The sequence below is a fragment of the Camelus dromedarius genome, chromosome 4, assembly GCF_036321535.1.
Source record: "Camelus dromedarius isolate mCamDro1 chromosome 4, mCamDro1.pat, whole genome shotgun sequence".
NCBI lineage: Eukaryota > Metazoa > Chordata > Mammalia > Artiodactyla > Camelidae > Camelus > Camelus dromedarius.
The window spans coordinates 75,673,253-75,698,165 of record NC_087439.1 but is presented as its reverse complement, the minus strand read 5'-3'; the positions used below and the strand labels follow the sequence as shown (position 1 = coordinate 75,698,165).

Below are 24,913 nucleotides of genomic sequence, written 5' to 3'. Positions count from 1 at the left end.
AGTCCCAGCATATTACATCCAAGCTCAGGCTCCAGGACTTTAGGGATTAAAATCCTGGAGAACATTCAAAGAGCAAGAAAGATAATTAAAGGGTTAGAAATAATAGCTGAGTCAGGAAAGCACACTTGAGTTGGCTCGGGGAACAGGAGAACAAATGGTGCCTCCATTCACAATAGATACACTATTGAAATAAATATTTGCCCAGAGTTCAGAAAAGAAGTAAATTGTAAATTTATATGCATGAGATAACGGGGCAAAATGTCCTGAGATGGAGGTTTAAGTATTAGAGTTAGATTTGGTAGCTGAAGTTATCTGGAGGTTGTGAAATCCTCTCTCTACGAACCTTTGAAGCATGGTGAGCTACGTAGGAAATCTTCTATTTAGCAAACACTCTATTTAAGGATCCAGCAAAAATGTACCACAAATCCTGTGCGAGTTGCTGCCATAAAATCCCTATTCTAGAAGGTCATCTCCACCATCAGTGCCCCTTCAAAAGCCTTTCATTTTTGAACAATACACACAAGACATTATCTTGGGTGCTAAGGATGCAGTAGGAACAAAACAGAAGAAAGTATCCAAAGTTGACTAGGTGTGGCTCTCTAGCAGGTATTGAGCAACTAGCTGCTCAACTCTAAAACCTACCACCGTGAAAACCTATCTCTTGCCCTAGTCCCTACTTCCTGGGTCCCTCATCAATTTCCTCCCAAATTCCTGCCTGAGTCTGGTGTCTCAGAGATCAGTGCAGGGGACTGGAGGATACCTGCTCCAAAAATAAGTAGAGAATTCAAGAGTCTGAATTTAATATTTTTCAAATAGAACACAGACTGTCTGCAGTCTTAATTTATCTCAAAATCATTCAAAACATAATTTATTCACTGGGCTTACTTATTTCCTTCTGACTATCTGCTGTCTTACTGTCACTAGTGAATGTGACAGCATGATGCTTGATGAATGTGGTTATGGGAGATTTATTTTAATAACAGTGACTTAATTGCTCAGATAGGCAAAATAAGAATGTACCTCATTTAGGTAATCTGTTTATGTAATACATGTAGCTATACCACGTATTTTTAGACGTTTAGTAATGCAAAATACTTGGAAGGAAGGCTGCTACCAGAATACATGTTTAGAAATTAGCTGAATGTTTTTTAAAGGCATATTTAGAATTGGAAATTGCTGTATGGATTGTGAGTTCTTTGATTTCTGTGAAGGTCATGTTTGATGGAGTTAGCATAGAAGCACAGGGCTGTTTCCATCTTTGTAGAAGTCGATTTAGAAGCTACCTGTCAGATAGGGAGACATAGTCCTCCATTATTTTTATTTACAAATGCTTTGAAGCATCCCCATATCACTTGATCTGGTCCTCTAGTTAGAGGACCTGGCTGTAGCAGAAGGTAGGATTAAGAAGAAAAGATTGTGGGGCAGCACAACTGGAGAGATCATTTTACTGGTAAAATTTCCACTAATTCAGAGATGTGCATACTAGCCAGAATAAATCAGTAGCAAAAAGTATGAAGTGACCCAGCATTGGAATAGAGTTTGGCTTGGAAAGATAGATATTAATGGGTGGAGTTTTTAACTGTACATGAACAGGCAGACTTTGATGACTCTTTGAAAACAGAAAGCATAAGGGGTTGGGGGAGGGATCCAGAGCATCCCCAAGTTAATTGTGTTTTTATAGAACAATTAGACCTGTGACCATAATAAAGCCAAAGACCAACTTCCCATGCATAGGAAAATACGCGAGGTGCTTTATAAACATCCTGTTAAATCTTCATAGACGCTTTGTAAATGTAAGGAATATTTTACAGCAGTAAAAACTGAGGCCCAGACAGTTAATAATTTCCCCTACTAAAAAACTGGTGGTGCTGGGCTTCAAATTCAGATTCCAAGAGTACAGGTTCAGAATCTGTACTGTTTCCTTGCATCACATTGGCTCTTACTATTGTGCCTATAATTGCACTTTTTTAGAGAATGAGTGCTTTTGACTTCTTTTAAGCCTAAGCATGCTAACATTCCCAGAACTGTTTGGGGTTAAGTAGACCTACAAAAGTGAACTTTTTCAGTTGGAGGCAGTTAGATGGCAATACCAAAACTGTTCCTAGTCGACCGTGCCTCCCAGACTCTGGTCAAGGTGATATTTAAGGACGGGGGTTTAAAGAGAACTCAAGTGTTTGAAAGAGAAATCGTGCTGAATGTGATGAGGTAACTTGTTAGTAAATCAAAGCCAAGAGAGAGTTTGGACATCATCGACCTGGACGGTAGCAGAGATTAAGGAGGGTAAGGCAGCTCCGCCCAGAAAACATACTTGAAAGAAATACAAGGAAAGTAAGGGCGAAAGTTTGTGTGTCAAGGAATAATGTCACTTTCAGGCAGAACCTGAGATTCACTTGATGAAAAGGTCTGCTGTCTTCAGGGCTGTTCTGCCAAGTTACACAAGGGTATGTGTTTTCAGGGCACGATTGGTTTTGCGTGTTCTGTTCCATCAATAATCTGATTTCTTCCTTAAGTTGCAATATTTAAATATAAATACTTCTGTTTAAGGTTTGTTTCAATTTGGCTTAGTGACCTTATAATTTATAAGAACAGAGTCTCCTAACTCCCTCCCACCCCCATCACTCCAGTCATGTCCAGGATTATATAATTTATCCAAAGTAGATTGTTAGTGATGCATTTCTGCACTAGAAGTAAATGTCTCCTTTGGGGCTCAGTATACATTTCTTTAAACAAGAGAGGCCACATTAAACGAAGTCTTTACTGCGACGCAGGGAGCCAGTGCTCCATACATACGCGTCTTAAGGAGTAATTTTTATTTTTGGCTCTATATCACTGAAGTTCAAGGCAACCCATTAGTGGCATGCTTTAGCTCTTAAATCTGGCTCTGAAAAGAAAACACTAAAAAAGGAAAGAAAAGAAAAGAAACACTTGGCTTTATAAAATGACTTATTTTCAAATTTTAAATGGGGCAAAATGAACACACTGTATTATATAATCTTATATATATTGTGTTTTTTTTTCTCAGAAGCTTGCTTTTTTATCCTTTGAAAAATGAGTGAGCCTGAAAACATTGTGAATACACTTGTAACGCAGGAAAAGTAATTTATCAAAGTAAAGATGTTTTACTCATTTGTGAAATAAAGCAAAACTCAAAAGACCATACATACACACCCTTGTAGGTATATAGATTGGGAAAAATTAGACCAAGGGTCCAAAATTAAAAATAAAGGCTTTGTCATTTCCTGACAATTTATGCTCAGGAAGAAAATAGACGAAGGAGATCACTCACCTGTCAAAATCTGGTGACCCCTCAGTCGTAACCGTACAGGAAAGGCCTGTCGTTTCCCTGTGTTAAAAGGTACATGATGTGGTGATTACCTACCCAGGAGCAATAAATTAGCAATTTCAAAAGGTGCTGATAACATATTTTTGAGAATAGTCACAACCGTTGTCCAGGAACACATTAACGATCTACAACTTTGTTGAGAACTTCTGATCATATAAGGAGTGCTTCTTCACCACTATCCATCCCTGTCCCCAAGCCATTTATGAAGAACCCATGTGTCCAAGACCTGGGGATGAGAGATGAGCAAGGAAAATACATATCTAAGATCAAGTCTTTTGCCCATCAACGGACATGAGCAAAGCAGGGGGATGGAAAATTGAAGAAAGCTCAGCAATGATGAATGTATCCAAATTTTTAAAAGCCAAAAATAAATAACTGAAGAGAAGCCTTTAAGTTTAAGTATGCATATCAGTTTCACATTTTGCAGTTTACAGCTCTGTGCTGACTCTTTGAACGATACATGAGGAATCACAGTCTTTTCAGAGCTCCAGCTTTCTAAAATTCTAAATGAGGCCCTGTCCTCATCTTCCTTATCTTGAGATGAAAAGCCTCTGACGTTTTCTTCTGTTAGGTTCTCTTTTTTATTTTTTCCCTGGAGATAGCAGTCATGTGATCAGAAACCCTAAAATTTGTCAGATTCCCTTTGGGATAAAAAGGCCTCAGTCAGATTCAGGTAGTGGGACCCTGGAAGCAATAAATCTAATCCTGTCTTGATAGTCTATCTAGTAGGGCTACTTTGCAATTCACCTTTTCCTTCTTGGGGGGCTTTGTTCCTGAAGATTTGAGATGAGAGAGTATTGAACAACATTTTAATTTGACATGTAAAAGAGAAAATAATATAAGTGCCTTTTTTCGTGGCCATAAATTATGGATTACTAATCTATATAATTTCTTAAAAGTAAACCCTTCAAACAAGCCTTCTGTTCTATGCAAAGAAAAGTAGAAGAGCTTCCTTTTAAAACCACTTCTAGATTTTAGGGATTCTTATCACATGACATAGACAGTCATTAGAGAAGGTCAGTTGAAGAGTCACTGTGCAAAGTGCAGATAAGAGTGAAGATGTCAGGGAGAATATCAATGGGTAATAATTTCCCTGAGTAAATTTTCCCCAAAGAGAAGATTTTTCTATATAGAGTTACTCATCTGTATCGCAGGCTCACAAACTGGCTGGCAAGTTTTAGTGGCAGGAAAATTGATAAATAGTTGTAGCCTAGAGATACAATTTCTCTCCTTGCACACAAATGTCTTCCCATATCCCTTGGCTGTTTTTATCTCCAAGTATTAATCTATGTTTCTTGGGAAAAATAAATTCATGATGGTGCATCAGTAAATTCTCAACATCTCAAAGATTGCCTTCAAATTATATTTTACAGTATTACTTTTCTGTATTAAATGAAGGGTTCACTATTGCCTACGAAGTGATCAAAATTGGGAGTTTTAAATGAGGGATATATGTAAATTCCAATTTACTGTGACTCTGGATAATTTATATCCGATGCATCTTTCAAGACATTTGCAATTGTAGGTTTAGAAATCTGCATTAAAACAAAACAAAACCAAAACCTCCTTGAGGACTCAGACCTACCATCGTGATTTATTTAAACAAAGAGCTACAACTTCTATAATTCTCCATTCTTCCATTTTTAAAATGGAGTAAACAACAAAGATACTCATTTAAGTAACTAGCCAGTATATGTCATTCTGTGTTCCCAAGGGTTGGTGATGTGATTTGAGCAAAACCAGCTTCTCACCCTTAGCAGTACAGCCTAAAGGCAATTGTATTACCCAAATTAACAAAACCCAGAAGATGAAGTAACTACCTGAATAACTGACAAGTGAGGAAGGGAGACTTCTAAGGACTTGCCAATTCAAATATTTTATAATTCTTAGAGTAATTTTGTTTTATAATCCACAACCAGATATTTTCTTGTACAATGGAAATAAGACCAGGAAGGAATTGGGAACAACACGAGTAGTAGTAAATCTGAGAGAAGGAAGACGTATGTATGCACACAGTATACTGAATGGCTGGATGCTGCACTGAGAATCTTTAAATACGGAGAAGCAGCCAAAAAACCACTGATTATGTTAGCGGGAACTAGTAATGCTACAGACAGGAGCAGTTGGTTGTCAGTATAAAATTTTGCAGACTTCACTCTTCTGGTAGTGTCTGCTCTGTGTACAATTTATCAAGTGTCTTGTGGAAGAAATCTCTCTGCAAGTTAGACCTATTAAAATAAGCCTTAGAAATGAACTTCCCACGTATGGAGCATTTACGAAGACGTGCACGTTGAGTTAAGATCAGCAAAATGTGAGCAAAATCAATGCCATGTCCTCCTTGTTTACTAAAGTTGTAATTGAAACATGTAAGTAAATGTTTTAATGTAATAATTAAAGCGTACATTCGAACAATAATATTTATGGACCATTCATCATACATAAGAGACCCTTGAGGGAGAGAAAGATGAGTAAACTCTGGGCGCTTATGAGAAAACACTTGTACAGTCGATGAATTGTTTGTACTTTGAACATATAAAGTTCTCCGTAAACATTCATATATCACAGACCCTCCATGAAAAGTGAAATTGTAAACAAAATGCTTGAATTCTTTGCTATTTAATTTATTCTTCCCTTAGGAAATTTCAAGATAAATGATAATTGGTTAATGTCTTAAATTGTTTTAGATATGTATTTATAGTTGTATTTTAACAATTGCTAAATTGTTATCACCTTAACATTCAGTCAATATCCACATCTACTTTAATTCATTGCTCAATACTTACGATTTATTATGTCCAGGCACTATATTCGGCACTGGGGATACAAATTGAAGCAGATGGCCTCTGCTCTCATGAAACACATTCTAGTGGAAAGACAAATACAAAATAAATAATCCCAAATAACTCATTGAAAATTGTGATATGCACTTTGAAGAAAAAAATATGAAAATGTATTGGGTGGTAGAGGGGTTGTCTAATTTAGACAAAGGAGTCAGGAGAAATCTTTTGAAAAAAGTAAAAATTAAACAGAGACCTAAATATATGAGGAGTTAGGTAAAACTAAGGTAGGACAATTCCTCAAAATTTCTAGGCAGAGGTCCTTTGCTTTCTTTATGTTCCATCTAATTATTCTTGAGCAATCATATCCAGTCCTGTGGTTTCAGATGTCATCTAAACCCTGACAGCTCCAAAATTTATTATCGGACTCACACTTCTCTTTGATCCATTACCTACTTGAGATCTCCACAGAGATGTTGCTTAGGTATCTCAAACTTAAAGTATCTCCAGCTATTAAGTCTTCATCCTCCACCCCCACTTCCAGTTCTGCCCCTCCTCCAGCCTTGTTGCTCTTGGTAAAATATACCTCCATCTAGATAGGTTTTTGTACCAGAAACCCAGAAGTTATCCTGAATCCCCCAGCCCACCCCACACACATTCTCATCCAGGGGACAGCAAGGCTCAGCAATCCTGCCTCCAAAATACATCTCAAGCCTGATACTGCTCTTGACATTACTTCTACACAACTATCTCTTGTTTGGATACTGCAACAGCATCAGTGAGTTCAAATGCAACAGCTATGCCTGGATACAACCATAGCTATGGAACCGCAGACTGAGCACGGTCTGCGTTACTATTTTCCCACAGTATGTCATGGCAAGGGCTTTGCACTTCAACAAATGACTTGCAGTTTTTTTTTTTTCAGATGGCTATTAAGGCTACCAATAACTTGAAATTAATTTTCCCCTGTGGCACCTTATTAAAAGGAACAATTTGAAGAAGAAATATTTCTTATTATTGCTAGAAGAACTGAACAAGTTATTTCACTTGACATCTATTTCTAAAATGTCAAATTGAATCCCTGAATAGAAAATTAAATCTCTTATTAAAACATCAAACATATCTTAGCCCCAAGCTGTTCATATGCTTTAAAAAAATTACAGATGTTTTTCAACAATTCCTTCAAAACACAACATTACTTCAAAGTTTAAAGAAACTAATTTTTTTTAAAGAGCAAAATGTTAGATGAAATTGCCGTTTAATTTATTTAACCATAAGTTACTTAAAAGTTACTGATACCTTGTTTTCTGTTAGTGATTCAGGACGGTTCAAAAAACATGTTGTTAAATGGAAGTAAGTTAATGCTTGCTGAGTCTTTGATTTGGAGTTATTTCTGAAAAATAGCCTTTGAAAGGAATCTCAATTTGTGATTAAGAATAGTTACCAGGATGTAACATGTCCCTTTGCACCAGGAATGTGGGGAAAGCATTGATGTCCTCACAAGATGAATTTTACTACATTGTTAGGTAGAAAGCAATGTAAAATTTTATGGGTATACTGATCAATGTTTATAAGCTATAAAGACGAAACAACTAGATTATTTATGATATAAGATGGAAAACTTCAATAAATGCACAATTACTACACTGGGTAAGACCAGTAATTATCTTTACATAGCACAATTACTGAAGCTGCTCCAGCATACAGTGACTGTTACTCTTAATTTGAGTAACAGAATCTTCATGGCTTAGGCTCTACATTAAGGATTTTAGAAACCTGCATTATCCATACTTGCCTTGATATTAGACAGGAGGAATTTCATCATGTTTTTGACTTGCAATAAGCTATGCCCATAGAAGTTGAATGTTTTTTTCTTATCAAAGCATTTTCAATGAAGTTGAATTTGAGTGGTAATGTCAAATACCAAGAAAGGTTCCCAGCTCTCATTCTACTTTCTTTTAAATGATTGTAGTACTTAATCTGTCAATATGAATTAAGAGTCATTGTTTCATCCAGTTCTCTGAGAATCTAGACCTATTTCTACCTCTTCATCTGTTGATAAAATGATAACACTTTTCCATTTTGAAATCTCTAAAATAATAGATCTTGTTGTGGTAACATCTACTTATTCCAGAGCTAGTCTAAATTGAAATATATAAGTAATTCAATGGTCTTTAATGTTTGAGCTTAAAACACATCTTTCTGTCATCTAGTTATAGAATTATGATACATTAGAGGAATTGAATGTTGACTTTTACAGAGAGAGATGGTTCTTTTTCTAAAGCCATTCTTTATACAGGGACTAGATTTTCCTTGTAGAGGTAGGAACTCTGATCTTGCAAGGCACAAATAGCTGTGGACCATTTATGCTTTTCTACTGACACACAGAGGGGAAGCAGATAGGAGAAATAAAAGAAAATAGTATTATTTTTTTACTATCTAGAAGACCAATTTGTTTCCCTTTTATTTCTTTGACTTAAGTATTTCCCTTTCTGAGTCTCACATATTCAAAGGTTAAAGAAATTGAATTAAAAATCTTCAAACCCACATGTAGGTATCAAAAGATAGGCTTGTTTTATCTTGAACTCTTAACTGTAACCTGACAATTCACAATAAACATATTGTTAATTCTCTTAATAATGACTGCATCTCCAACTTTGGTGGTACAAGGTTGGTTGTATTAACACAGAATAATGAATTCTTCCCTGTTGGTCTACTACATAATCTGTAATTTAATTGCTTGACACTTGGGTCGATTCCAGGGGTTTTGTCTCTGAACGTCTGGTTGCTTTCTGATCCTGATTACTCTATAAGTCAGAAATAGTGTTTTTCAGTCATTCAAATTTTGGTGTTTTATCCTATTCCCTTTAACGGTACTCATGTTTTTATTTTATTTAAAAATTATTTTTTATTTTTAAATTTTTTTGGAGGGGAGAGGTAATTAGGTTGGTTGGTTTGTTTATTTAGAGGAGGTACTGGGGATTGAATCCAGGACCTTGTGCGTGTTAAGCATGCACTCTGCCACTTGAGCTATACCCTCCCCCTCAAGTTTTTTTATTAAAATTTATTGTTGTCTCTGATTTGCCTCCATATAAGTGACCTATTTTAGTTGTTCAACTTGGTATGCCTCCTTCCAGCTATTGTTAAATGGCTTGTAATTTGTTTTGCTGCTCATTTCAGGAAGTTTAGAATGTATCAAGCTCTAGTGGCTAGGCTCTTGGGGTCTTTTGAAGAGTGATGGATTGACAGGAAGTGTAAGATTATGTATGAGTAAAGATGCTTTCAACTTTAAGGAACAGAAAACTTGTCAAACAACGGGGGAAATTATTACCTCACAAAACAAGAATTCTAGAGATACAGCAGTTTCAAAGATGAATAATTCAGTGATTCAACAATGACATCACTTTGCCCAGATGTTTTCCATCTTGCCACTTTTCCAAAATTCAGTGTGTTGTTTGTCCTTTTGGGCAGGTTATTGCTAGGTTTCCCATGTAAACGTCAAAGTCCAGAGGCAGGAAAGGGAAATTTCTACTTCTACATGTCTTATTGAAAGGAAAAAACCTTTCTCAGGGCCCCCTTTGGCTTATTGGCCAGAATTATGTCACATACCTATTCCAGAACAGAATGGCAAATGAGATGGAATATCACTGGGCTTAAGTTAGCAGTGGTTTATGGAACCTGGGAGCCCTGTGATTCTTTCACAGAGTTCGCAAGGTTAAAAGTGCTTCCCCTAATAATGCTAAGGTGTTACTTGCCTTTTTCTCTCCACTGATGGTGAAAAACAGCAATGGTGGGCAACACTCCTGGTTGCTTAGCACAAATCTAGGCTGTGGTACCAAAATGTACTAGCAGTCATTGTATTCTTTACTGCCAGGCTCTCACATAAAGTTTGTTGCTTTTGTTGTTTTCTGGTCCATACTGATGTGCTTTTGTTATTTCAGTCTCATACTGTATGACTGAGTTGTAAGCTGAAATGGTTGCTTTCTTCATGGAACACTTAAAAAAAAAACAAACCTGAAAGACTGACAAACAAGGTATGGTTATTCAGACTTGGGTGTTTTGCAGACATTTTCTTGAAAATGAACAAAGTGAGCCTGTCACTTCAAGGAAAACAACTGACAATATTTGTTGCAAATGATGAAATTCAAGCTTTCAGGTGAAAATGAGAATGCTGGATAACTTGTATCCACCACTGTGAGCTTGACAGTTTTCCGGTACTTAAATATTTTTTCTGATGATATTGGTGATATTAACAAATGTGATTTTTTGATATAGTGTGATGAAATATGACAGCATTTGAAAGATCTTCATAACTCAGTGAACCAATATTTTCTCAATGATGAATGCCTGTTACAAAATCACTCATGGGTAATAGATCCATTCAAAGACCCAAAGAGCCTAAAAAATGTAAGGGTAACTGAACACAAAATTTTATTAATCTGTTTTCAGATTCCAAATTGTAATCAACCTTTGAGGAACAACCACTTTTTGAGTTTGAGCATAGTATCAAATTATATCCAAAATTATCTGAAGAGGCTATTAAAATACATTCTTCAACTATTTATTTATATAAGGCTAGATGTTCTTAATGCACTTCAACCAAACAACAGAGTGAATGCAGAAGCAGATGAGTATCTACTTTTTCTATTAAGCCAGACTTCTCAAATTTTTTCTTATTTTGAAGACTATAGTTATTTTTCCATAAAAATATTATTTATATTAATAAGTCATAGGTTTATTATTTTTATTTTAAAATAAATACATATTTTAATTTTAAAAAATTTTAGTTTCTAAAGAAGTTAAGTATTGATAGACATGACTCACATAAATAAACATACTTTGCAGTCCTTAGTACCTCTAAGAGTGTGAAAGGATCCTGAAACCAAAAAGTTTGAAAACTACCTGGTTTAGTCCAGAGATTTACTATTTGGGCCCCTTGTACATGATTTTATGGTGTCTCAATAAACTCAGGATTCTATTAGCGGGTGGTTACTGGATTCATTAGAGAGCGATGATCTGGCTACAGTTGAGATGAAGGAGAATTTTTTCCAGTGACATGTGGCAATCAGCAAACTGTGACCTGTCTTTGAGAAGTGTTGGCAAAGTGTCCTCAGGTCTCAGGGACAGGGACCTCATTCTGCAGTGCTCCTGGGCTGCCAGATTCTAGGGAAAGCTCTTTTTGGAAGCTGCACATAGAAAAAAGACAGAAGTAGTTGGTGGCCTTTAATGTCCAGTGGGGATCAATCACAGTTTCTGGTCTGGCCCCCAAAAACCAGACCAAAAGCCAAGCTGGGGATGTTTCTTTCTTTCCCAGGAAACACAAAGCAACGATACCCCGTATCTCTGTCTCATACCAGAACTGAAAGTCTTGGCTGCACCTGGCCTCACCTCCAGGTTCACAAGTCAACCAAGGCTGTTTTAATTGATGGATTGGTAATTATTCAGGAAAATTAATGCAGTGAGAGTAAAGGGAGCAGGTAAAAATCACGTCAAACAATATTTGTATGTATTCAGAGGATAATTGTGGTAAAGAAAACAGTCATCGATGTATACAAGGATCCTTTCAGATGACTGGGCAATTATAATGCTTCTAGTCATGACTGAGGACATAATAGGAACCATAGGATTAGGGTTTAAGACAAGGATTTCTCCTTTGAACATATGTATTTTAATATCCTTGAGAGTCTGTAGGTAGATATGTCCAGTAGGTGGTTGGAAATGTGATCTGACTTTTAAGAGAAAGATTAGGCTTAGAATACAGACCCTGGAATGTTCATCATGTAGGTCATAGCTGAAGTTGTAGGAATTGGTAAAGTTTCTTTCCCCCTGAGAGACAAAGTGGTAAGATCAGGCAGTCAAAGGTAGAAACTTAGGAAATATCATTAAGGGATGGCAAGAAGAGGAATCCAGTATTAAGACTGGAAAAGAGTGCTGCACAGGAAGAGAATAAAGAGAATTATCACTGAAGATGCTAAAGGAAGAGAGTGTTTCTACAGTACAGGATGAAGGTTCTGAAAAGGCAATACTATTTGGCAAATAATCAATGATGACTTAAAAGACCTATTTTTAGAACAGTTTTAGACGTACAGAAATTTGTAGATTGTACAGAGAATTCTTATTTACACAAGATCCAGTTTATCTTATTGACATCTTACATTGATTGGTATGATGATGTATTCGTTATAATTAATGAACCCAGTATTGATACAGTATTATTCACTGAAGTCCATAGTTTATTCAGATGTCCTTAGTTTTTACCTAATGCTCTTTTTCTGTTCTCGAGTCCCATCCAGGTTATCACATATTTAGTCATTATATCTTCTTATGTTCCTCTAGGTTGTGACAGTTTGTCAATTTTCCTTATTTTTGATGACCATGACAGTTTGAGGAATACTGGTCGGGTGTTTTGTAGAATGCTCCTGGTGCTTTTCTCATGAGTAAACTGGGATTATGGATTTTAGGGAGGAAGACCACAGAGGTAAAGTGCCATTTGAATCACATGGTATCAAAGGTACATACCATCAACAAGGTTGATACTGACCTTGATCACTTGGCCGAGTTAGTGTTTGTCAGGTTTCCTCACGGGAAAATTACTCTTTTTCACCCTTTTCTATACTGTACTCTAGGAAAGGAAGTCACTATGTATAGTCCACACTTAAGTGGAGAGTTATACTCCCCTTCCATGAAGACAGAGTACCACATAAATTATTTGGAATTCTTTGACATGGGATATTTGTCTGTTTTCCCCCATTTTAAAATTTATTTAATCATTTATTTATGTAAGTATGGACTCCTGAATATTTATTTTATACTTACGGTTGTAATCCAAACCTGTATTTGTTTTGTTGTTCAAATTGTTCCAGCTTTGGCCACTAGGAGCCCTTTCAGTGACTCCTGTGTCTCTTACACATAGCCCCGTTCAGTGATGACTCCAGCTAGCCATTCCACCAGACTCTGAACACAGGTATAACTGTGTTGAGAAGTAAATAAGTGGTGAAGCAGTGGAAGTGGAAAAACAGTTAAGTAGTGCCCCAAATCAAGTCCTCTAGACATTTTACTTTCAGAAAAACACAAATAGGTCGAAGTCCTGGCTGTGCTATGAAAAGCCCCAAAGCTTTAAGAAAAACAAACAAACCCAGAATGATCAAATTGGATGAACGTTGAGGGTGCCACTTAAAATTTATATCCAATGAGACCGAGAAAATAGTTATGGTCTGTTCTTACCACTTTATATTTGCTGTATGCTAATTTTTTTTAACAGACAGAAATGTGGTAAATGTTAATTATAATATGAGTATGCTAGAAACTTTGATGTATTCCAAACTTCTCTGTGAATGCCAGAAATACAGTATTACAGAGAAAATGATTTGATTTTAGGTCTTGTTTAAATTACTGCAAAGACTTGATCTTTGGAAATGAAAAAAAAATTATTTTCCAAGAAATACGTAATTTTTCTCACAATGAACATCTTCTAAGCAGTAAAGCAATTTAAAAATACCTAGAAGACAAAAGTTGTGTTCATTTTATTCTCTGATCATTTCCTCATTTGAATTAACTGATGACATTTTAAAATTTTACAGGGGGCCAAAGAATCAAGAGGCTTGGGGGTGTTGTTTGACAGGGTGCGGACAGGTTAAGGATGAAGAGATAATATTGGTTCATAACTCCATGCACACATACTATTATCAGCCATGTTCCATGTTTTGGTTCCCAGGAGATCATTTCTAGCAACCATTCTACTAGTATTTACTTCATACCTACTTTGCACCAGGCAATGTGCTAGAGGCTAAGGATACTACACTGAACATGTCACAGTCCTGCTAACAAAGAGTATAGCAGATGTAGGTTGGGGTAGACAAGTAAACCACAAGTGCAGTACACATGCTGTGTGCTATGTGTGCAAGGGTATAGGAGGTAAAGCTAACTGAGAATTGATTTGGGAAGGAAATGGGGTAGGGAATTTCCTCATAGTGATAACTGAACTAAATCCTGAAGGACAAGTAGAAGGTAATCAGATGAAGGAAGGGGAAGGGGTGCAGAGGAAAGGGGGCATTTTAAACAAGGAAAAATAAAACATTTGAGGGAGTAACAAGTCTCTCAGTATGGCTGGATCATGGAGTCTAGACCTACATGGTCCAGAATTGTAATGTGAACCACCTATGCAATTAAATAAGTTTTAGGAGTTACATTAAGGAATTAAAAAGAATCAAGTAATATTAATTTTAGTAATATTTTTATTTAACCCAATATTTAAAAAATCATATCATCTCTGCATATAATTAATATGCAAGTTATTTATGAGACTTTTTTACTTTTTTGTATCACATTTGAGAAATCTAATGTGTGAATTACACTTAAAGCACATCTCAGTTTGGCCTAACCACATTTCAAGTGCTCAATAGCCACACGTGGCCAGTGACTACTATACTGGACAGTATAGATGTAGAGTGAAGTGATAAGGGATAAATCTGCAGAGATAACATGGAAGCAGATTAGGAAGGATACTATTTGTTAGTGAAATTACTTGACCCACAGGTGATGGGAGGCTTAGAACAGTTTATGCATGGGGATGATCTGAGCAAGTTAGTGATGATTCCCATTTTCACTGTGAGGAAGGGACTAGGGGTAGGCTTGACCAGATGCCAAAGAGTTCTAGGCAAGTAGTTCTAGTTTTAAGGGAGTGACTTGCAAGTACTGAGAAATAGGAGGCACGAGTCACAAGGAGAGAGTGAATTGAGAGAGGAGACAAGAATGACTATTTCACTTCTACTCCCACCCCCCCCCCCCCCGGCCCGGGAGTACGGTAGAACCATTTGAGAACTGGGGGAAAAAAGAGGAAGAATGGGAGGACTGGGAGACAATGTGTTCAGTTTGGGACATCTTGAGACATCAAGTAGAATGTTTATATATGAAAACAGGGAGATAGATGTCACCAACATATATATAGTAACTGAAGCCATGGGATTGGATGAGTGTATAAAGCATAATTCTCAATCCTGACATTTTTATAATTATCTGGGAGCTGCTTTGAAATGTTGATTTTGGTTTTCATTTGCAAGATGCTGGTTCACCAAGGAGAGGGTTGGAGATTGCCCCCTTAAAGAACCCCTATAGTCTCTGGTGCTGATGCAAGTGGTCCTTGAAACACTCCTTTACAAACACTGGTGCAGAATGATAAATAAGAAGACCCAGAAGAAACTGCCTATGTGTATGGGAGTTTAGAGAACAAAAGATCTTGAAGAAGACAGGGAGGGTGCCATTAGAGAGGGTGATGAAACACCAGAAGAGTGCTACCTGCTGTTAAAGTGGAAGTGGGGAACCAGATTCTTAACTGAAGGGGAGGAAGGCTGGTGGTTGGACAGCTAAGCAAGTACCTTACTTGGGCAGTCAGCCTGGGAGAAAGGTACCACCCTTTGGCTACTTCTCAAGCTTTGTGTCCTGGGTGTCTTAACCTACTACCAAACCCATCAAATTCCATGAGTATCTAAAGGAGGAGTGGTTTAAACTGCCTCTAAAGGAGCAGGGAAATCAAACAGAGTACCAGTTAAAAGTGACCAGTGGGATTTAGTAACTAACGTCATTGGTGGCATTTGGATGACTTGCTAGGGATGGAAACCCAATTTCAGTTGGTAATTTGAGAAAGTGCACTAAATGAGTGTGTAAAAAAATTTGTTAAGAATATTGACTATGAAAGGGAGGAAAGAGAAGTCAGGGCATAAATATCCCTTGTTCACTTGGAAAATGTAAGGGATGCATGCCTTTCTTCTGAAGATCTGTCCATCCTCGTTTCATTTCTATTGCATGGGTTGATTCAATACTGTAAAACTATAGACTCTCTATCCATGCTTCATCAAATACAGTTATTAAATGGTATTTGTGCTTATACAGTCAAGTCAGTCAAATAATATTCAGTCATACCATCACCTCTTCTACTAATTATTGGAATGGATAAACCATTTTGCAGAATAACTGTAGCTAATTACTAATGGTTTGAAAGAAGTGCCAACTTATGATAGGTTGGGATTGGATGAGGGAGACAAGAAAGTAGAAACCAGAAACTTGAACCTGAATTTCTCAGTCTCCTTCTTACCTGTCCTCTACTGGCCAATCACGTGTCACTGGCAGGGCCTACCTCACCAGCCTCAGACTGCTAAGAGTCTATCATCACTTAACCATGGTGATTCCACAAGTCAATTCATCTATCTCTGATAAAGAAGAGCTTATCAGAACTTCATTGTTACAGTAATTTTGTGTGAGCTGTTACTTCCTCTCTACACCTCAACATCACTCCTATTACCAGGTTAACCTAGAACCGACTGATGATCAGTCACCAAACTTATTGTTGAACAGTGCTGACTACCAATTTAAATACTGCACAAACGCAGTAAATATTTAAATGTGCTTTGCTTCCAGTAAGAATGTGGAATGCTTCAAAGTAAAAACATTCAAATAAAATGAAATATAAATAGGAGTGTTAGAGCTTCATTCTAAACTTAGCTGAAAGTTCAATTAGGTTAAATGGAAATCAACTATTTTTTTGTTTCCTTCAGAGGATGGGTCTATTTTGGAATAGAGCAAAATCATTTTAAATTCACATTTGCATCATTTTCAGGGTGTGCCCAATTTGCCCCACACATGACCAGTCCAAGTACTTTATTTTAAAAAGATGAGTGCCAGGCAGAGGTATGACAGCATCATCTTGGCTGGTATCACTACCCACAGATTTTGGTTGTCTCAGAACTGCTCCAGCTACAAAGCTATTGTTCTATATCTGAACTTCTTATTTAAAATATAGGGAAAAATTATAGACTAATTTTGAAAATTACATTAAAAAACTAGACTTATAAAATAACTTATGTGCTATAATTTGGTCCAATTCTTTGAACATTATAAACACTAGGTATATTTGGTTAGTTTGCACTTATTGCACTTTTTTTTTTTTTTTTTACTGTTATTATGGAATTTTTAAAGCACAAAAGTAGAGAAAATAGTAAAATGAATACCCATGTAATCATCACCCCCTTCAACAATTAACATATAAATAATCTTGCATCATCTGTACTCTCATTAGATTATTTTAAGGCAAATCGTGGAAAATCTTATTTCATCCATAAATACTTGTCTATTTCTCTAAAAGATCAGGACTCTTTTCCTTTTAAGCCCAATGCTATTATCATATATTTAAAAGTTAATACTAATTCCTTATTATCAAATATCCCATCAGTATTAAAAATGTCCTGATTGTCTGAACTTCTTTTTACAATTAGATCCTTCAAATTAGGAACAAAATGGCTCCTATACTGAAATGCTATATTTTGAATGCTTGTTTAGCAATAACTTCATCACACAATCTGTGCAAACCAAAAATGTCACATGGTCCATACCTTCTACTATGCCTCACTTCTCTGCCTAACTTGCCATGTCATATAGAGGTCATAAAATCTATAAAGATTTTGATTAATTCCTTGACCACTTTTTCATAAGTAAATTTATTCTTGAACAGCATATTATTATTGTTTTTGTCTTTGGGAAGAATTTTTTCCCCAGTAATTCACTAAAATATTAATGGCTAGTCTGGCCTGGCTTCATGGATATGCAACCTGTCCAACCACACAGGACCCCGTGCTTAGATCTCGTGCTCCATTTATCACCTCACTGTTGTCATCTTGAAATTCTTAATACTTTTGGTCAAGGTGCCTCATATTTTCATTTCCCACTGGACCCTACAATGCTATACAGCTGGTCGTGACAGCAGTATGAAGGTTAGATAGAAAACGCATGACTCCCTGCTAAGGTCTATTGGAGTCTACCTGAGTCTCCTACCTACATCTCTATCAGGAATATTAAAATCTGACTAGAGTTCAAGTCATTTACTAAAGCCCCTTTGGTCAAGTAGTGTCCTTTTTGAACAGTGCAATAAATGAAGGTGGGTTTGAGAATACTTTTTTTGCATATTTAATTTGTTGACCATCAGTAATGTAAGGCTTTGGAACAGCAGTGCCTGCATATAGTAAGTGCTGTAACTGCTTGTTAGGATCGTTGTTATTAATTATTATTATCATTTAGTACTATGTTACGTAGTATCTTGGCTCTCCATGTGGCTTCTAGATAAGAAGACGTGAAATGCTTCAAAAGATATTCTTTGATGGATACTAAATTCAGAGCATAATTGCAAAGAGATTATTTTCTAAGTGATCATTATAGTTTTCCAATTTGGTCTTCATTGTGCTTCAGTAGCACAAATGCCACCTGGCCTGACACAGACACTCTAGCCTTCTGAACCAACTGAATATACAAATTTCTGAAATTTTAGGCTTTCTGAGCTTGTCTTTCAACCTGCATTAAAAGTCCCATAAAAAATAATGGACATAATTATACATTGGATCTAGTACTTAATTTGGGAGAGCCATTCTCTACGATCTAGTGTTTGATCTAGTCTTTGGATGGACCAGCTAATTTTCCAGGGGTTTCATAGAGCAGAGCAAGTTGGAAATTTTGATGATTCTCTTGATATCTAATTTCCATTTCCTACTCCCTTAAACCTATACTGTTATAGAAGGAAAATTAGGACATAGATAACAATATAGATGATTCATAACATTTCTCTTTGATGATAGCCAAGTTGCAAATATTCCCAAGTGTGGTTCCTATTTAATAAAAAGGTTTAGGGGAAAAAAACTAGACTTACCTTTGAGAGCTTGGTTATTTGGCAATCTATCAACTGGAAGGGTCAAGATACATTCCACTTACATTTATAACATTGCTAATAAGTCAAGTATCTTAATATAAAAATGTAAAGAACTGAGAAACATATAGGAAGAGGCTCATGATAAAACCATGCTCAGAAGTAGCCACTCTTTTCATGTAAATTCAAGAGAGTTCAAGTAAAGATGAATAAGAGTCACATATCCACATGTGCAATTCACTGTAAAGAGATTTATAATGTTTATTGTGGACTCTCTCCACCCATAGAGGATAAAAGGCTTTCATAAGAGCACACGATCTGGGTTTCTCAGGACACAGCCCACACACAAGTAGAACAGGAGACACGTGGTTTTGGTAGTCCTCACTTAGAAGCCTCAGTTTACCTGTGCCTCCGTTGAGCTGCGGGAGTGTGAATGCAGGGAATTTGGTCTAGGGCTTGTATAAAGCTGGGAGTGCCGTTGGCATTTTTTGCTGCCGTAACAAACCATACTATCTTGAACATAGCACATAACACTCTGTACTCTAATTGCCTCTTTAATTACCAGCTTGATTGGACTGTAAGCTACTTAAGGACAAGAATTATATTTGTTTGCCCTCATTTTCCAGCTACATAGTGACCTGCACATAAATGGAGCACAAACTTTTTGCCTGTAGATATTTTCATTCCTGAAAACCTATCTCATTTTCCATGGTAGACTTGCAGAAGAGGTAGATTCATCTTAATCTAAGGACTGAAATGAAACTTTAATCCCCTAAATGAATCTCACTTTAAACCTGATGGGATATATTTACCTGCACCTGACCAGTTTTTCATTGATTAGCACATTAATAGCTTATATTTTACATGACTGTGATCAAAGTCATTAACATACACCTGATTCTGCCTAATTTTTAATATAACTTTCTGGTAAAAATAAATACTTGAACAACTACATCAAATCACCATAAAGAGGGGAAAACTTTCATCCAAATGTATAACCAGATTGGCTAATTAACATTCTAATTTAGGAGACTGGAATAAACATCTCCCTTGGAATTGATTCAAGCTAGTCAAGCTGAAAGATAAAGCAAATGTTCACATTATAAGTATCTTGAAATGTTTATTCCATTTAAAATTTTCGTTGACCTGCACCACTTTACGGCTCTACTGATTTTTTTTTTTAATTGCTAACTTTTGCTGAGAAAGTATGTAGATATTCTCACAAAAATCGGGACCTCTCTATATAAGAAGCTAATTTAAGGATTAAGAGCATAGCCTCCAGAGCCAGACTGTCTGGACTGAGGACCCGACTCTGCCACAGGCTAACCACCTCAGTTTTCTTCATCTGTGAAACGGGTATAATAATATATACCTTGTGAGGCTGTCATAGAAGTTAAATGAGTTACCATATTTAAAGCATTTAAAATGGTGCCTGGCACATTGTAAGCCGTATACCTTCATGTGTTTCAGGTGGGAAGGGAAAAAAAATAACCACTGCTTAGAGAACACAACTATCACTGTAATTGGAATGAGACTTGAGTGGGATGAAATCATCAGAGGCTGTAGATGAGGTCATCTCCAAGAAAGAAAGTTAAGCATAGTAGGTTGCTAAGTGTTGGGTGCTGCTAGAATCATTCCTCACAAAGCATTAGGAAATTTCTAAAACTTTTCAAGATTTGTGCTGGTAAGAAGAGGTGATTTATGGGATTCTGTGAAGTAGCTTATTCTAATAAATACAGAATATGATTTGAGCTTTAGTTAGAAACAGTGCAAGAAAAATTTGAAAATCCCTACAAGCGTCTCTTGTTTTGACAATTCATTTATTGCCTTCCCTAATATTTAGAATTTTGCTGCCTTCTTGCTGTCAGATTTCTAATAAACAAAGGTAAGCAATATTTGTTCAGATAAGCCAAGTGTGTCTTGTTTTTAAAAGATGTACTTGTTTTCATAGATGTCATTTGTGAGATGGGTCTCATTATTAATTATCTTGGAAGCCCTAGGCAAGATTTGAAATTTGCTCTGATGTGCTGACATTTTAAAATGAATTTTAACATGAGTTTATTAATTTAACTAGTTACACAAATGAATCTGTTTGAAAAAAATATTTACATGGTAACTTATTATTTCATTTGCATGTTGATAATGTTCACTAAATTGAAGTGTAACCATCCACAAATATTCTTCAACTTTGCAATATTCACATAGATATTTGTTACTTTTTTATTCCTTTGGACTAAGAGCTAAGGTTTGGAAAGTTGATTTCCACTGTGCCCCCAGAATTTTGAAAGGTCCAAAATGGCTGCCTGTTGGCATCCAGGCCCCGTTGGTTGGTCCAGGTGGCTGCTTACCAAGCCTAGTGTTTTTTCTCTCTTCGCCTGTGAGTGAACAAGGCTGGCTAGAAGCAGGATTGAGAAGTTGGCAATTTGTCTGTTTTTCCTTCTGTTCCTTTGTACCACACTACCCTTAGGCATCTAGATAATCAAATTTTCTCCCTGCTTAAAACTTCCTCTTTAGAAAAGACTTGAACAAAGTAACATTCTCACAGCAGTATGGATAAGTAATAAAATGGTAGTAGTAACTTCCCTCAGGATCAAAGTCTCTTTGGTTTCAAGGCCCGGAAGTAAAGTTCTAACTGTGAAATTTCAGGGATTTTTGAGCACAATAGAGTAGGTTGGAGGGAGAAGATTTTCTGGCTCATCATGTGGTCGAATCTGTGGTCAACCTGTCATCCTTGCTGTAGATCTGAGCTTCTTGCTTTTGTTTATTCTTATGAGTGGATCTTCCTCTTTCTCCTAGGCTAGGTCTTATTCCTGTTTTGGAAGAACTTGCCACAGTGAATCAGAGGCTCTAAGCCTCTCCATTATGGTCTTTCTTCCAGTAGGGATGTCTAATGCCAAGGGCCTTTTGCTTGTATTACGATGAATTGAAACTAAGGGGTCTGGCTAGTCTAATGTTGGCATCGTGAAGGTAAATCATATAGAAGTTAATTTCTTACCACAGGTGGGGAGTTGCTTGAATTGTTGTTTTAATTGTTTCATTCTCTAATCTATTTTTGTTTCTGCAGAAAGCCTGAAATGCATTTTATTGAGTAAGTCTACCAACTCAGAATGATCTCACTTGACAGGCTTGGTAGTCAAACCTGTCTCTCACCAGGGTGGGACTGGTTCAGCTCTCCCTGCCTCTGTGTACCCTTCTCAAAGTGACGGGCTCTGGAAGGGGATGGCCTTCTCCATCTCATGAGTCCTGCTTTTTAGAAAGAGGTGCAAGGGCAGCTCTTTTTACTTGTTATGGTAAAAACTTCCACATAAGCTCTGAAGTTCTATTTATCTTAATTTTGGGAATGGCAAGTCTTTAGATGAGACAGAGCCATATTTCTCAAGGGATCAGAAGAAGACTGATTTCCCATCCCGAGCATGGGGCTGACACATTAGATGTCACACAGTGCCACGGGCCTCAAAGAACAGGAATGGGAGATGTACCTTTTACATTTCTCTGGCTTCAGATCTAAAGCTGGGGCCTCAATCTTCAGGCTCAAACATGTAGTCTCTAAAAGTGCATAGGCTGCTGTTAATTTTGAGGCCTAGATGTGGAGCATATTCCTGGGGTCTTCTTTTCCCAATTTTTAAATACCTATACCTGGTACTTAGTATCCTCTACCTCAGGGCTAGATACCGTATAATTTAGTTTTCCTTCTCTAGGCGTAAACTTGTCTGAACCAAACTTTTTTTTGCCATGTAAAAGTCAGTTTAAACTGAACATGAATTTAAGGAGGTTTCATTATCTTTGGTTATTATTAATCTTGATTCATGGAAAGAACAATTGAGTTTGAAAGGTTTGATTTCTTAGAAGCAGTCACGTCCTTAATAAAGTTAATTAAAAGCTCGTTGTTGTATATGATGGCAATTTTCTACTCTACTAGAGGGAAAACCAAGTTGATGACATGGACTTTCTTTAGTCATAGCTGAAGACTGAGGTATGAAGTATGATTCTTGTTTCCTCTATTTATTGTAGTTGGATCTTTTCTACTCCTGAGGTGTTAAAAAAAAAAGGCATTGGATTTATTATACCATGTCTCACTAAGGTAGATTGGTCATGCTTAAAATTTTAGGTATGCGAAATAAAATTGTGACTGAAGCAAAACAAATGAGAGGCAAACCATTTACACATAATTCAGTACTTTCTCTTTCCCCCACATATTGCAAACCATCTATACTGTTCTTGTAGTTCAGATGTGCTTCTTTATGAATCAAATGAGGTGGCTAGAAAAACAGGTATGACCTCTCAGATAGTTCCATGATTCAAACATACTAGAAATTCCTTACCGCAACACATTCCTTGTATATAAAGCTGGTAAAAAATAAAACATACATTATAATGATATTTTTGCTGCATTTTCCATTGTTTAATTCAGCAGATGAGCCTGAGTAAGCCTACAAGTCATTTTCTAGGATTCCTTTTCCCAATAGGAAAAATAATATCCTAGTTTGCCCCTCGATCATTTATCCCACCTAGTAATTTTGCTCTAAGCCCTGCCCTGATCAGTGTGCATATACTTGATATGAATGTTTGAGTGAGTATATGAAGGTGGTAGGTGACATAGTCTATTTTCAATTAGATTACCCTCTAGTTTTATGCAGGGATTTTTAACACATGTAGTGTTAATAAAGGATAAGCACCAATCAATTAGAATGGAAATCTTTAAGAAGAGTTGGGTCCTGCAGGTTTCTTTCTTAGCCAGGCATTAACTCTTTAATTTCTGAAATTAAAGGTCTGGGGAATCCTGAGAGAGAAAGGGCTAGTACAAGGATGTAATTCAACCGAGAGATGCAGCTGTTGACCAACTTGTATATTTCAATATTTGATCAATGGTTCTCTGTACCTGTGTGTACCAGCTGAATATTAGCCTTGTAAATGCATAATTAGAAAGCAGTAAGGGTGTGAGTGCCCTAAAATACAAGGAATGTGCTATATCTTAGTGATACTTAGTAGAAAGATCTTGCATATATTTTAAAGGTGCTGAAATAATATGTTCAATAAAATAATTATAAGCCTTAAAATTTCAGGGTAATTTGGGAGCTATTTATGCCTTGGATCCAAAAGATGTACTATATTTATAAGGATTTTATGAAATCTACAGACTTCAGAATGAATTTAGACCAATTCCCTTAATATATCCATGAATCTGAGGCCCATGGTCATTGTCTCCTAGTTAGTGACAATGGTGAGACATGAAGCTAGGACTCAGACTAGATCTCTTTCCTCTACACCTCAGGACTTCTCCCTTTACCTAATAACAGCTGTGGAAACCTGCAGGAGTGAAGTCAATGGATTGGCTTTTCCAAACAAGAAAAAAGGGACATGAGAAGCTGAGTATGATGGCAGTCAGTAGGCTTTTCTTAAGCACCTAAAAATGTTTTTTGTAGAGACACAAAACAAAAACAAAACAACCTTCCTTCATTAAATATGCAGAAAAGCAGGAATATGTAGCATACTATCGGGGTTTGGATACCATATCCCCTCCCTACCTGTTCTGTGGTCTTAGGCAAGTAACTTATGTCTGTTTCCTGGGGTAGGATAATAATACCTACCTCGTTGTGTTTGAGGATGAAATTAATATACATGTAAAGCACGTAGGAAGTACTTGACACATAGTAAAGCTTGCTCTTACTATTGATTATTGTTTTATGACTCTGCTAGGTGTCAGTAAGGCACCCCCAGAACTCTGGCTGGATACAGAAACAGGCACGCCAGGCCTACAGATAAGCCTCAGCATGGAGATCAAATAAACGCCAAGAAACAGAGTGATGGAGCAAGGGAAAGGTGTCCAGAGCCACTTTTTAAGAAAGTATCGGTTGTGAATTGCTTGTGAAGAGGGGAGGAGACAATTTATGTGTTGGGTATAAGCAAAGGAATGGGAGCAAGATGTAGTCAGGAGTCCATGGAATTGCTTATCTGGGTGGAAAGGTTTTGCTCTTGGGTGTTAAGAAATAATGAGTTAAGCAGTAGAAGGTGGTGGAAAACCTCGAAAATTTTCAAAAGCCTCGAGAACTCCTCCAAGTGCGTGACATGCTTGGGACACTCACGTTTGGAAGGACCACAGGAAGTGCT

The 24,913-nt window shown here is 36.8% G+C and overlaps 1 protein-coding gene across 2 annotated transcripts in view; it reads left to right on the top strand.

Annotated features, from left to right (window-relative positions):
* The window catches only part of SLC39A10 (solute carrier family 39 member 10), a 120,295-nt gene that overhangs the window by 36,366 nt on the left and 59,016 nt on the right, over positions 1-24,913 (top strand). The window lies entirely within an intron of this gene.